The 14,216-nt window shown below is 37.7% G+C and overlaps 1 pseudogene; it reads left to right on the top strand.

Moving 5' to 3' along the window:
* Nucleotides 1-14,216, top strand: part of LOC109099151 — a 68,471-nt pseudogene that overhangs the window by 24,030 nt on the left and 30,225 nt on the right.

Raw genomic sequence — 14,216 nt, 5'->3', positions numbered from 1 at the left:
GTTCAACACTAATTTAGTTCTGAGCACGCCATGTTTAGGAGTTCGTACAGACGCACTAATACAGAAATACTACATTTACCGTATATGCAGTCAGCGTGTGTGAGATGGGAGTTTGCAAGTGTGTTTTTGTGTGTACTTTACAACTTTGGCAATGAGAGGGGGGTGATTGCAGTGTCTTGCAGGCGCACAAAGGCCTGGCTGTGCCGGGAATGAACCAGGCAATCTGGGCCGTAAAACTGCTATGTGTGGTATCCAAGTTAACAATGGCAGTTTGCAGCCCGAGAGTCAAATTCTGCTCTGCCCACTCTCCATTCCCGAAAGTGCACAAGAGCACACATTTCAGACTTTTTTCTCTCTTTCCTGGGGTAACAAAAATACATACAAAAATACATTTATTTAACAGACTTTTTTGCTAGCTCTTCCAAATTTTGCCTGGGGTAACAAAATTCATAACTTATTAAACAGAAACACAAGCCATTAACTCTTAAAGTGGTTAATAAAGTCATGCATGCACATAAAGGATGTTTAGGAGAGGTGTGCTAGCTCTAAGCAATCTAAAATGAAAACTTACAAACAAAATTACAATTAATTTTTTAATTTAAACTAAAATTTTAGTAAATTTTTATTCTCCAGGTCCTTCTCAACAAATTAGGGCAATAATTAAACTTTCATATATTTTAGAAAAATGCTTCATAATTACTGATGACTTGCATTAAACAGAAACCTAAGCCATATTTTGGGACCAATAAAAGAATATTTACTTGGCTGTTTTTGAAATGACTGAAACTGCATGGGAGCGTGTTATGGATGCACCAGAATATTTTGTTTTTTGTTTAAAACAAACTGCAGGATTTTGGGAAAAGACTGATAGCTTTGTTTATGCACAGTGGAACACCAGCAGCTGACATGGCACCCCAGCCATGGGAAATGACTGTTTAAAATTGGAAAAACTGAAACTAAAAATGATTTTTTGACTTTAAAACTTAATTGGATTTTTTTATTTTTTTTTCGCTGAAATAAAGATAAAACTATTAAAATTGGAAAAACTGAAACTAAAAATGATTTTTTGACTTTAAAACTTAAAACAAAATTGAAATTAATAATTCAATTATTAATTTAAACTAATTTTAGTTAATTTTTTATATGATATACAGGTCCTTCTCAACATTATAACATTTTCACATTTTATAACATGCATATTTAATGGGACTATTTAAATTATATTATTTGACATAATATGTTTGGAAGCAAAAAACTAAATTAAAAAATGCACACCTAAAATTAAATAAGAAATAAAATTAACCCTTATTCAGAAAAACTGAATCATAGAACTATGATAACCCTGGTTGAAATTACAAAACTACAACGCTTTAGGTCAGATAGACAGAAAGATTTTTGCAAATATTTGCAAAGAAAATTTTTGCTGCCTGTCTGAACAAGACTTGAGGATGTTGGCTCTTTTTACATAAGCCAGTCAGTAACCCTCTAGCAACTGCTTGATCACATAGCAATGCCTTGGTATCCAACCAAAACACTCACATACATTTTCTCTAGAAGAGGTGTAAAAATTCACTTGATAACAAAAATATTATTAAAGCAGATGAAAAGTTTAAAAGACCTTTGATGTACTATGGTATATAGAATATAGTAATACCTGTTACCGTCACTTGACTTTTTTTAATGGATAGGGGACATCATTGGGTCTGTTTTTGTTCCTCTTATCTCCCACATGTTTCTTATTACCTGCGAGAGGCCGTGTCAGCCTGTCTGTGAGATCCCTCTATACCTTCCTGTGTGTTTACACACCTCTACACACACACGGCTCATCAGTTTTAAAGAGACAGTCCCTCTGAAAGTAGCGGCCCCGAGAGAAGTGTGTGTGTGCATGCTTGCGTGTGTGTGACGGAGAGAGAGACAAGCGGCCCCTCCTCTAGCTGGACGGGGAGTCAACGCTGTTGATTACAATGAAGCTCCGCTCCCAGACCTTTTACTGCCGCTACTGCCGTCTGCTCCCCCACACGCACTCCTCATCTCTCTGCCTCCTCCTTTTCTCACTCGCTCCCCTCCTTTCTCTTTCCTCCCTCTCTCAGTGAGGGAAGGTATTCAGTGCGCCGACGGTGCGAGCTTTAATAAGGTTAAGTGCGGCGAGAGGGTGTGGAAGATCTTTCAGGAGTCGTGAGCGAGGATCTTTAGAGGAGAACTCCTCCATTTCAAATTAATGAGGGGATTTTGTCCTCTATTTTATACTCGTGCTCCTGGTTCGCAGAGCTTGCTGTGTCGAGTGGTTAGTTCCCATCAAGGAACAAGTGATTCTCTCTCTCTCTCTCTCTCTGTCTCTCTCTCTCTCTTTCCACTCAACATTCTGCTGATCTCTTCCTCTTGTTCAGTGGCTGAGGGACGCTTGCTCAGAATGGTTGCGGACTCCAGCGGTGCAAGAAGTCAAAGGAGAGGTAAAGCACTTTTAACTCCTAAAGCTCCAATTGAGCACCTGTTTATATCTTACTTCCTTTGCAGATTGATAGTTTTTTACTATATGACCTGTAGCACTTCGTATGCTTCATTCAAGAGGTCTTGGTAACTTTTACAACTGTGGATCTTCGGTTTTGAGCAAGTCTTTGAGGATGTTTGCAGTTTGAACGTCTTTATTGTGTAATTGTGGGTAGTATTTGCTGTTTCTTGTACCTGGAGCATCACTCAGTGGTTAAGAGAGGAAATCACACAGTTGGAAGGTGTATTTTTGGTTTGTGAAGTGAGAAGTGAAGGATTTTACCCTGATGCTTTGTATTTAGTGTCTTTCAGTCATTGTATCTATTTCTCTCGTGTTTGAATGACGTCCTTCAGCTCAGAAACTGTTGAAACGAGCTTGTATGTGCTAAGTGCATCATGTTTAACTATTTCATTACTAAGTGAAAATGTTGTGAGGCAGGTATTTTACGATGTCTTTGTCTCTCACACCTTCTCTCTCTCTCTCTCTCTCTCTCTCTCTCTCTCCCGCCCTCCTCTGCCTCCTCTTCCGCAGGTTGCAAAATGGATTCACTTCAGTGGCTGTGGTGGAAAGGGCAGCAAGTAGAAAAGAGCAGGGCCCAAGGTTAACTTCAAAGAGGTAAGACCCCGTCAAGCAGGCTTTAAATAGACCTCATCCCACCCGTATGTCTTCCCTGCATCTCTCCCTAATAATTTCCACTTCAGTTTGGTCACTCCAGATTAGGAAACGTCTGTAGTTTTGCTTAATCATGCCTAACGAAGTCCTCCAACTTCTGCTCTTCTCAAGTTGCTGTTTAAGAATCGCTCAAGATTGAAAATAGTTTTGTTGTGGAGCAGGGCTGTCAGATTTTAGTACGCTGATGATGTACTGGAGGACATTGAATGCTGGAGAAGGGCTCACACATACGCCCGTCTCGTGTGTCTGCCCCTTGGCCAGCCAAACAACAGAAGATAGGTGGGGGAAAAAATTAAGGCACAATCTGAAATAGCAATGTGATGGCAGTTGAGTCACTCCTTTGAGGTTTTGCTGCCAGGGAAGATACCTGTTGCTCATTCTGCATGAGTTTATGCGTGTGCATGAGCGTGATGTTTTTGTGTATTCTTTTTCTCTCTGTGTTTATCGAAACTTCGAAGTTGTGCATACGTGTATACAGATTCCTCTGTAAGTCTTCACCCAAATTGTCAAACAGTTTGTCTCGCTAAAACTCATGCACATGTGGAATCTGCACGCCGACTGGCTGTACACCAAACAGTGCTGTCGAGCCTCTTTTAAAGTATGTTCACAAATCAGATGGCAGAATTAGCATTATAAACTCCTCCGTGTGTGTGTGTGTTGAGTGTGTGTATTGCGTGTTTCATCTAGTGTGATTTAAGTTATGTCATCTTCGAGTTTCAGCACTGATGTAATGTCTGCCTCAAGATCCTGTTTTTGTGGTAGGTGTGTATATTTGTGTGTCAGTGACTGGAGCTAAGAGGCTATTCTGTCTGGATATGTCTTTGTGAAAGGACATTCTTAAGTGTCATGTTTTATCTGAAGCTGTTAACCCTTACTGAAAGTATTGTGGTGGTACCAAGGTATAGTGATGGTGCCAGATGGTAATTCAGAGGTATTTTGATATACATTAGGGTTCAGATGTCTGAGACCACTAATAATATTATTTTATTTACTTTTTTTTTTTTTTTTTGGTTAAAACATAGCTATATTATATTATTTTAGAATTAGGATCTCTAAAAAAATTAAATAAAACAAAGTTATGACAAATAATACTATAAATACATGTTCATTTTATGTCTGAACTTTTCTTTGTTTTAAATGATTCAAAATCCTTTCTTAGATTTAAAAAATTATAAGAAATTAAAGTCTAATATAATATTTCTTTAAATTCTAGATATTTTAAGTATTTTGGATAATTTAACAAAAGTTATGATAAAAAACTATATAATGTTATTCATTTGAAGTCATAACTACTTTTTTTAAATGATTCAAAATTCTAAAACTTTTTACATTTAAATAATATAATATAATGTAATATAATATAATATAATATAATCACTTTAAAGCTAGAATTTATTTATTAGGATTTTTTAATAATTGCAAAAAAATACATTCAATTAAGAATATATTATATTATATTATATTATATTATAACTTTTATTTAAAATTATTATAAATCCTAATCTTAAGACTTTTTCTTGTTTAAATAAAAAACAAAAATAGATTTTTCAGTGTGTTCTTTTTGGACCCTATTACATTACCATGTATGGAATGATTTCTATATTCTTGTGCCACAGTATTTCAAGTGAAGTGAAGTATGCGCTAACTGATTCATCATATAAAACCAATTTTCTAATCATCATCCAGCTCTAGTTGGGGTATTTTTGATATGTGATATTTTTGAACTTGTTTTACAGCTGTTAGCTGTGAAACCTTCCCACACCACACCTCTCTGAACGAGTATGAAGCTCTCTGAAGTTCAGTCTTTCTGGCACCTGGCGAATTGACACATTTGTTACATGTAACTTCAGAGAACAGTGATGGGAGGTGTATATAGAGAGAGACAGGCCCATGAAAGAGAAGAAAGACCAATTACAGTCCAGTTGGCTCTGTACAATGACCAGGGTGGGGACAGAGGGAGAAAGAGAGAGAGCCAGCGATTGTTTGAAGTAGTGCCATAAAAGCCAACCTGAAAGGAAACACTGGTGACCCCTCCTCTCCTCATGCCCCCTTCCTCTCGTACACCACCCCACCCCCTGCTCATGTAAGGCGGTGGGAGCCCCTGGCTCTTTCCAGGTGTATTTTATATTGCACATTCATGGACTTCAAAAGCAGGCACCCCATCCTCAGCTCACCCATAAATCAAGCTCAGGCCGGGCCCTTAAAGCGACTGAGGGGCGAGAGCAGAGCATGTGGGCCCTACAGGCAGTGCAACGAATGCTCTATCATTGGTAATTACATAATAGGTACAGTAATTGGCACAGTTCAGGTCCAGACACCCCCCGCTAACCCCAGACTGAGATCAGGGTCACTTTTATGTAAAATGAAAGTTTTGGAGCGGAAAAGAATGGAGTTTTATTGCCTCATATTTGAGCATGTGTGTGTGTGTGTGTGTGCGTGTTTGGGGAGTTGCTGTGCTATATTAGTTACGCTTTGTGATAATGAGCTTCATTTTGCTCCATTTTCATCCAAAGCCAAGCTAATGAGAGAGCCTGTCTGCACCGGCTAATCACAGAGACAGAGGGACCGACCTCTAGTACGGTCTCATACATTATCTAGCCTCCCACTTGGTTGCTAACCATTATACGAGGTGAAATATTGGCATTGAGCCACAGGTGTCCTGTTTGAAAGTCACTACTTTAGTAGACGCTTGTATCCAAAGTACATTATATTATATTATATTATATTATATTATCACTTATACCATTAATTATATTATATTATATGTTTGGAGTCATTAATATATTTTACAAAAATTAAAAATATATTATCACTTATACCATTATACCATTCAAAAGTTTGGAGTCAGTAAGATTTTTTTCATGTTTTTAAAAGAAGTCTCTTATGCTCACCAAGGCTGCATTTATTTGATGAAAATTACAGTAAAAACAATAATAGTTTTTTATTTTAATATGTTTTCATTTTCTATTTTAATGTTTTAAAACGTACTTTTATCCTGTGATGGCAAAGCTACATTTTCAGCAGCCATTAGTGTCACATGATCCTTCAGAAATCAATATGCTGATTTGCTGCTCAAGAAACACTTTTTTATTATTCATGTTGAAAATAGTTCCTTAATGCTATTGTGGAAACTGTGATTTTTTGATGAATAGATAGTTCAAAAGAACAGCATTTTTTTAAATAGAAAAGTGTTTACTGTCAGTTTTGATCAATGAAATGCATTCTTTCTGAATAAAAGTGTTAATTTCTTTCACAAAAAAAAGCATTTTTTTTTTTTTTTACTGCCCCTAAAAATGGAATGTTCGTTTATGTGTTTCCCTGGGAATTGAACCTGTAACAGTGGTATTGGTAGTGTCGTGTTCATTTAAGCTACAGGAATGTATTACAGGAACAGTTCCTCTGGAATTAAGTCTCTCAAAAGTGGCACAATTGCTACAGTATATTCATGGCTCAGACCATGAAGCAGTCCAGTTTTTATGTATTTTTTGGCGATTTGGCCACTTTTATTTTTAGGGATAGTAAAGAAAGCATAGAACGATTGAAGGAAATGATCAGTAAAATGAAATGCGAGCCAGACTCGAATTTGCATCACTCTCATTTAACCACCGCATCACAACCCCTCATTGTATGGGATAAGCCTTTTAGGCCATACTGTTGCCAGTTTAGGCCATATTGACAATTTTGGGAACAGGTAATCTAAATGGCTAGACACTATTTTAAGTTCCTCAGTGCTCTGAGGTTTGGCTCTTGTGAAATCTTTCTTTGTATATACAGTGTCCAAGAAAGGAATGCTGGGTTGTCTGAAATTAAGGTCACATTCATGAATAACATAATCCTTCCCTTAGACCGCAGAGCCTGAAACCATAGTGACACACAGATACACTGAACTCCTAATCTATATTCTTCATGGTTATTTCTTCAATTCCTTTTTCGGCATTTGTTTTATACGGTCGTGTACTCATTTGAATGTTCGCTGGAATGTAGATGAAAGCGGTTCCTTGAGGGACAATGTTGTTGAGCCTAATCCAAATTCCTGTTGTGTGCTGACATTGCCATTACTCTGCATAGCCAAATGCTTGTTCCTGTGGCCTGTTCAATATTTTTCCGGTAATGTACTCCACTCAGGTTTATCTTTGCAGGCCTAAACCCATTTTCCTTTTTTCTACCGTGCACCGAGATGTCAAACAGAGAGCTTGATTGCTATGACCTGCTTCCTTCTGTTCCTCAAAGTCTCAAACTCACTCTTTCCCTGAAGTTTTTTCTGTGCGCCACATCCTGAACCCAAAGCTGATTTATGGATATGGAGGAAGAGGTAAAGGAAGTAGGCCCCTCAATCCAGATCCTCTCCAAATACCCGAGAGCACAAAATGACAGACTGTAGTTCTAATGTCTGAAGTTGTGTGTATGTGTTTGGGATAGAGAGGGGGATGTCTGCATTTAGTGAATATTTTGGCATCAGACAGTGCACAAGTCAATCCAAAAATGTGCGGTTACGTGCGACTGCCAGGGCTGGAATCTCTTTTGTACTGTTATTAGAGACAAGCTCAGTTCAGTGAGATTCATGACAAACAACAAACGGAAAGATCCATAAACAAAAGCAAAACAAGACTGACCTTTTTACTTGCTGCCCCTCCTTAAAGGGAAGAGGTGGGGAGGTCTCCTCTATTACTTCTGACTCATTCCTCTCATGAGCTAACTGCACATGAGAGAAAATACAGGAATATAAAGGAGCTACTGCTGATATTGGCAGGATAGTGCCTCACATACAGACACAGGCAAATACATTGTATCATATCATATTTTCTTAATCAGTATAGTTTCATTTTCCAGTTAAATAATATCAAAATATTATTAAAACAAGATCCATTCATTTTGGATACGTCTTAAATAAAATGTATTTCTTATCTTGGTCAATTATTATTATTATTATTATTATTTTTATTATGCATTGTTTTGTGTAAACCTTACTAAATTGTGTTAGATTAATGTTAATAATCGAAAGAACACATATCCAATGTGTAAAAATGAACTTTATTCAAGACATATTGTCTAAAAACATGAGATTTGTAAAGGGCAAAAAAAAAAAAAAAATTACTTAATAAGTGGGATAACAAAATTTCCAATGTGTGAAAATAAAAACTTTTCAATACATATTCTCTGAAAACAAGAAATATTCTTTAAAGTCAGTTTTTTTTAAATCGGTTTTCTTCAGTTTTTCAGTAAAATATTGAATTTTACACATTTATCTTAACCATAAAATTTTTATAATATATCTTGAACTAAATGTAATACATTAATATATAATGTATCTTGAATTAAATTATTTTTTTTAACTCATCTAAATTAGTTTTTATTGTTTTATGGCCAAACTAAAGTACATTCTGTAATATTTCTACAACAGGTTTCCAGTGAAGTAAGAAAAAAATGTAAAAAAAGTTTTGTAATTTTAAATTCTTCCCGTTTGTGTATTTTTACTGGAAACCCTGACAAAAATACGGAATTTTTTTTATGTCATGTAGGAGTGTGTGTGGACGTGGGTGAGAAGAGAGAGATGTCACATGTGTCTCTTGTCTGCATGTGTGGGAATGATCCAGGGTCCATGTCCAATTGCGGAGGAGCAAGTGAAGGGCAGTGGCTGTGGAGGAACAAATGCTAGAGAGAATAAACCATGAAGTCATGTGCTTTTTATTGCACACACACACACACACACACACACACACACACACACACACACACACACACACACTACACTTCTCACTTCTCACTTCAGAGGAGTTTATACAACATGCAATCATTTAACCAGAAAAGTTATTTTAATTTTTAATGTATTTAAACTTCAAAGTCAGATGCAGATCAACTCAAAGCTGTAACATGTATCGCCAATTGGATGACTTCCTACCGTTATGAAAACCTAAACATTGCAGATGCTGGTGTGCTTGAAGTGTGCATGGCCTGGTTTGATACATGCTTTTTAGTGTTAAATTGAATTTGTTTAAAGTTAATAGTTAATTTCATTATATTATAGAAGATGTTATCAATAAATATGTTGCTTGGAAAAAAATTTAATGGTCAGCAGTGTACAAAGATGCTCTTTAGAGGCAGATGTTGTAGTTACAGCATCTACCTGTTGAAAACCATTGGCATAAAGGCCCATACTGGCATTTTCTCAACATTTTTCCTGTTGTTGAGGCTGAATTCCTGTGTGTGTTAGCATTAGCCTATGCACACATGTCTGCATTTTTATTGTGAATTGCATGGCTGAGAATTTCCACAGTCTGCTTTGTGCTATATGAGGATGCAATAAGCCATGTTCTCAAAAGAGCTCTTGCGTCCAACTTCCTGTGCAAGCCTATCATAATCAGCAAACCTCATAGCTGATGGCTTTTATTTGATACGGTAACTGGGTGCACTCACTTGCTAGCGAACAGTGTAGAGGGTTTTAATGTAGACCCAGGGCCTTTAAAAGCCAGAGCATTATACGAACAGTATGTATATAAAAGGCTCTGCCACGCCTGGTGCATGAAAGCAGACCTCTGCGGTCTCTCTGTTTTTTTTTCTTTCTTTTTATTCTTCTCTCCATCCAGCATAGAAGCACTTTAGCATGTGTCTGAAGACCTCTGGGTTTTAATGTGGTGTTCAGCATAAGTTTAAAAGGATAGTTTACCCAAAAATTAAAATCAAAATCAATAACTCATGTTGTTCCAAATCTGGAAGGCTCACTTTCTTTCCAGTGTGGTTTTGGACCCCATCAACTTCCACTGTACAAAAACATTCTTCAAATTATCTTCTTTTGTTTAAAACGAGAGATGGCCCTTGGGAGGAATGATGATAGTGGTTGCTTGAGCTGTGATTTTTGAAGTCAGGTGGAAACTTTGTTTCAACAGTTTCTTCAACATAAGGGACACAAATATCATCGTATTATGTGATTCAGATAATTACGTTTTTAATCAGCAAGCACTCACTTTTCTCTCAAAAGCCTAAGCTGAACTTTTCTCTAAAGAATAGGGCTTGAAGCTTTTAACGTGAGTGGTTTCCTCACCAAAAAGTAGCTAGCAACATCTCCAGTGTCATTAAACACCATCTGTGTTTGTCTTTCCAGCGCACATGGAAAAGGCATCAGTTAGGAAATACACAGACACACATCGCTTTAACTGATTACATATGGTTGCCCCTCACTATTTCCACAACTGTGACATTCAAGCTCCAATTAGATTTATGTAAAATACCAATTTGCAAATAAATGCACCTTCTTAAATGGGAGCTAGCATATAAGGCTCAAACGAGGCCTGTGTTATAAACGACTCCACGCATGTTTTGCATTATGTTCCATGGGCCTCATTTGGTGGGAAATGAAATCAACGATCACAAATGAAAAACAAAGTGAAGTGGCTCGGGCATCACTTCATCTCATTTCTCACTGGTCGTAAGCACCGCGCTCCAACATCTGTCTGGTAGGAGAAAAAGCAGTGTTTTGGTAATGAGCGAGGTAGACGGCGGGTCTCACAGACCACTATGGTGCTGTGAGCCTCATTGAGTTCCCCCCTCTATTCTCTCTCTACCACTCTGTGAAGGTCTACAGAGCAGACTTGTAAAGCCCACAGCATACACGGCAGGCTCTTTAATGCAGTGGCTTAATGCTGTTGGGCTCACAGGCGCAGAGATTATTGAGGGAGACACACATGGATCTAATAACAGAGATTTTTAAAGGGGTTTATTTGTCGTTAGGCGTACAGATCAATTTGGACCGTTTTAGCCAAAGTGCTTCCGTCAAAGCAGAAAATCGTAATAGGACTTTGGGTTATGAACGCTATAACTCTCCAGACTGCAATTTTTCTCTGAAGCTTATGATGAGTATGTTTTTTAGAGGCACTCAAATGGACTGTTTGACTTATGAACTACTTAACTTAATTTGGTTAAAACAAAAAATCTGATTCATTAATGACCGGGTGAACTTAACTAAGTACATCCTGCCACAGGAGCTGCTCACACAGTTCTACTCAGCTGTAAGTGAGTCTGTCCTGTGCACTTCAATACCCATCTGGTTTGACTCAGCTACAAAATCAGATATCAGAAGACTACAAAGGATGGTTCGGACTGCTGAAAGGATTATTGGTGTTCCCCTGCCCACCCTTCAAGAATTGTATATATCCAGATTGAGAAAAAAAGCTCAGAAAATCACTCTGATATAGAAATTGCTATTTAATGCATTAAACACATACCCTCATACTGATATTAATCCGCTCATATCTATTATGCTTACTTAGCTCGTAATCTTAAATCTGAAGTCCATATTATCTATGCACAGCAAAAAAAACCATCTGTTTTTCTCAGACTTCCCACACTACCAAAAGTTTGTACCGAAGATCAAAAATAAACAGAATATACCTCCCAAGCAAATCAAAATGCCATTGGACTGATGCCATTGTGAAATGGCTTCAGTGATTTTCTGGCTTGCTGGCAGTGGGCCAGGAAAATGAGCCCTTATCAGATCCATTTGATGGCGCTATATTTGGGTCTTGAATTGAGAGGGGCCAGAGAGCGAGTAGTAATGGTACAGACAGGAATAGCGGGCAAAAATAGCTGCCCGCCTGACTGGCACAATCAGTGGACTGCGTGTTGGATGGCTTGCTGTAATCATCACTGCTGGGCACAAAGGGAGAATGACGATAGCACATTAAAGCGCACTTACCATCGCACTACATCCTTCTGTTGTGTTTGCTTCATTCTCTGTGGGGGTCTGTTCAGCAATATGACACTCAAATTAAAAGATGTCCGTATGTTAGCACAGATTTTCATAGAGAGTTTTGCATCCAAATTAATTTCTTGTGTGTGGGTCGCTGGCATTTGTTGCTTCTTGTTGTGCTAGCGAGCACTGAATCCACCAGCTGTAACTGGCCCATAGGTGTGTTATTGTACATTCACCTGCCTTTGCATTGTTGTTGTAATCCCTGCAGCCTATTATAACCTGAAACCCTAGACTGAGACCAGAAAATAGAAAAGTAAGACAATCTACAGCATGTAGGAGTAGTGTTTTTGACCTCTCATTTTGTAAGAGGTGATGCAAAGACAGATACGTCAGTGCAATGGGAGTTTTTTTGCTTTGAAGAGCTGTTTCCAAGTGTGTGATGTCTAGAAAGCTCCAAGAGTGACTAGTAAGTGTCAGATCTCTCAAAAAGCAAATATGAGTCATTGCTGATGAGTCATGTGACCTTGACCTTTCAATTTTGCTTATTTGATAAATTTAAGATGGGTAAAGAATGTCTAGAGATCACTCACAGCCTATCTGTTTAGTTTAAAGTTTAAAGCTGAATCGGAGTGTTAAAGCAGGTGGAGATGTTTAGAGCAGGTCTGTTAGCAGCCGCCTGCTGTGACACTCTGCCACGTATTAGTCTCCATGTGTAAGGATGACTCATCCCATGCTGCTTGTCAGGAGTCTTTAATCTTCTTAAAGAGCCACTGCCACAATCCTATGATGCTGCATAAAACAGTCCGTCTGTAGTCAGTTTTCATGCGTGAAACATTTTGTAAATGATTTTAAAGAATCTCTTTACTTTTCATTGGTAGTTTTGGGTATGTGCGCATCTCTGTGTTGAACGAGTGCTAAGGAAAGATAAAGTCTCAGTGCCCTGGTGTTTGCATGCATTCACAATATCAGTGATGGGAAAGCATCTTTGAAAGCTGTCAAGATACAAGCTACTCAATTTAAAGTATTTCAACTACAGTCAAGCTTCTCTTGAAAACGTCGGTGTCCTATAACTTACTAACAAAAAAGATCTTATTACATTGGAGCTACTTAAGGGTGCAAAAGAATTCCATTACAAGGAATCATTTGTAAAAGAATATATCAACGTGGATTGTATGGAAATGTAGGCTTAGGTTTAGGGGTTGGGTCAGTGGGTGAGCCTTTATTGTTAGAATTCGGTTGTATTTGAGTTGAAAGTTTTCTTTTAATTTTCTCATTTCATACAAATTTAATTTTTACTAATTCTCATGAGATCGAGCTAGAGATATCTTTGTATGCAACCATCCCATTATATAATTTATAATTCAACAATGAGGGTTTTTGAATGAATAAACAATTAGAATTGTGGAATTAATTTGAATCAGGGCAACAGCTTAGTTATGATACACTAAATGCAACAACACAAACTATGATGAAAATATTGTAAAGAATATCAGCATTTGGCTGAACATGTTGGAATAAAATGGCAAAATTTGTCCAATGTGCAGGGACTCAAATTTGTGGCTTTATTTTTATTTATTTATTTGTGTTCATTTTTGTACCCTCTCTTGAACACTTGGAAGTGTGCTTCATCTTTATATGAATTTTCAGTTTGAACATGCTAATCTCAGTATTTTTACTATGCCATAGAATACCGCATAAGTACACATTTTTATCACTATACACTGTTATTTGCTGAAAAAAAGTTGCTAGTTGTTACTGTTTCGAAAACATCTGAGCTGCTATCATGCTACTGGAAAATGTAGAGTTAAGGTAGTAGCATTGCTTCTAAAGAAGTAACTCCCAGACACTGCACACAACCTTCCTTTTTTCATGTTTTGTTTGGGTCCAAAGCTCCAGTGATGCGTGAAAGGAACATCGGATACTGAGAAAGATATCTGGGCTTAGTCTGCTTACAGACCCCCATGAGCTCCGAGGTCTAATCTGAAGGTCGGCAGGGGGCTGTAAGCTGCATGCGCAGCTAGTCACAAGACCCCTGTCCAGCCCTGCAGACACGTTAGAATTTCATTTTCATAAAACATCCAGCCAGGGTCTCACCAGGTGACAGCTATGCCAGCATGTGGGGAGATGAACCCGAACAGGCTTTTAGCTGGAACCGATGCTATCTCACTAACAATTTAATTTATTTTTGAGGTTTGTTTTCCTCTCTCCTGCCTCACAAATCCACTCAAACTCATATGGAGGAAATTCAGTTGAAATGGGAAAACAGTGCAATATACAGACTGTATCATCTGATAAAAAGGAGAAATGACCAATTATGGCATGCCATCTATAGGTTTATATTTAGTTATAGTGATGTCATCTGTCTGTAAA

The sequence above is a fragment of the Cyprinus carpio genome, chromosome A8, assembly GCF_018340385.1.
Source record: "Cyprinus carpio isolate SPL01 chromosome A8, ASM1834038v1, whole genome shotgun sequence".
In the NCBI taxonomy this organism is placed as follows: Eukaryota; Metazoa; Chordata; class Actinopteri; order Cypriniformes; family Cyprinidae; genus Cyprinus; species Cyprinus carpio.
This window is presented reverse-complemented; position numbering and strand designations above follow the sequence as displayed.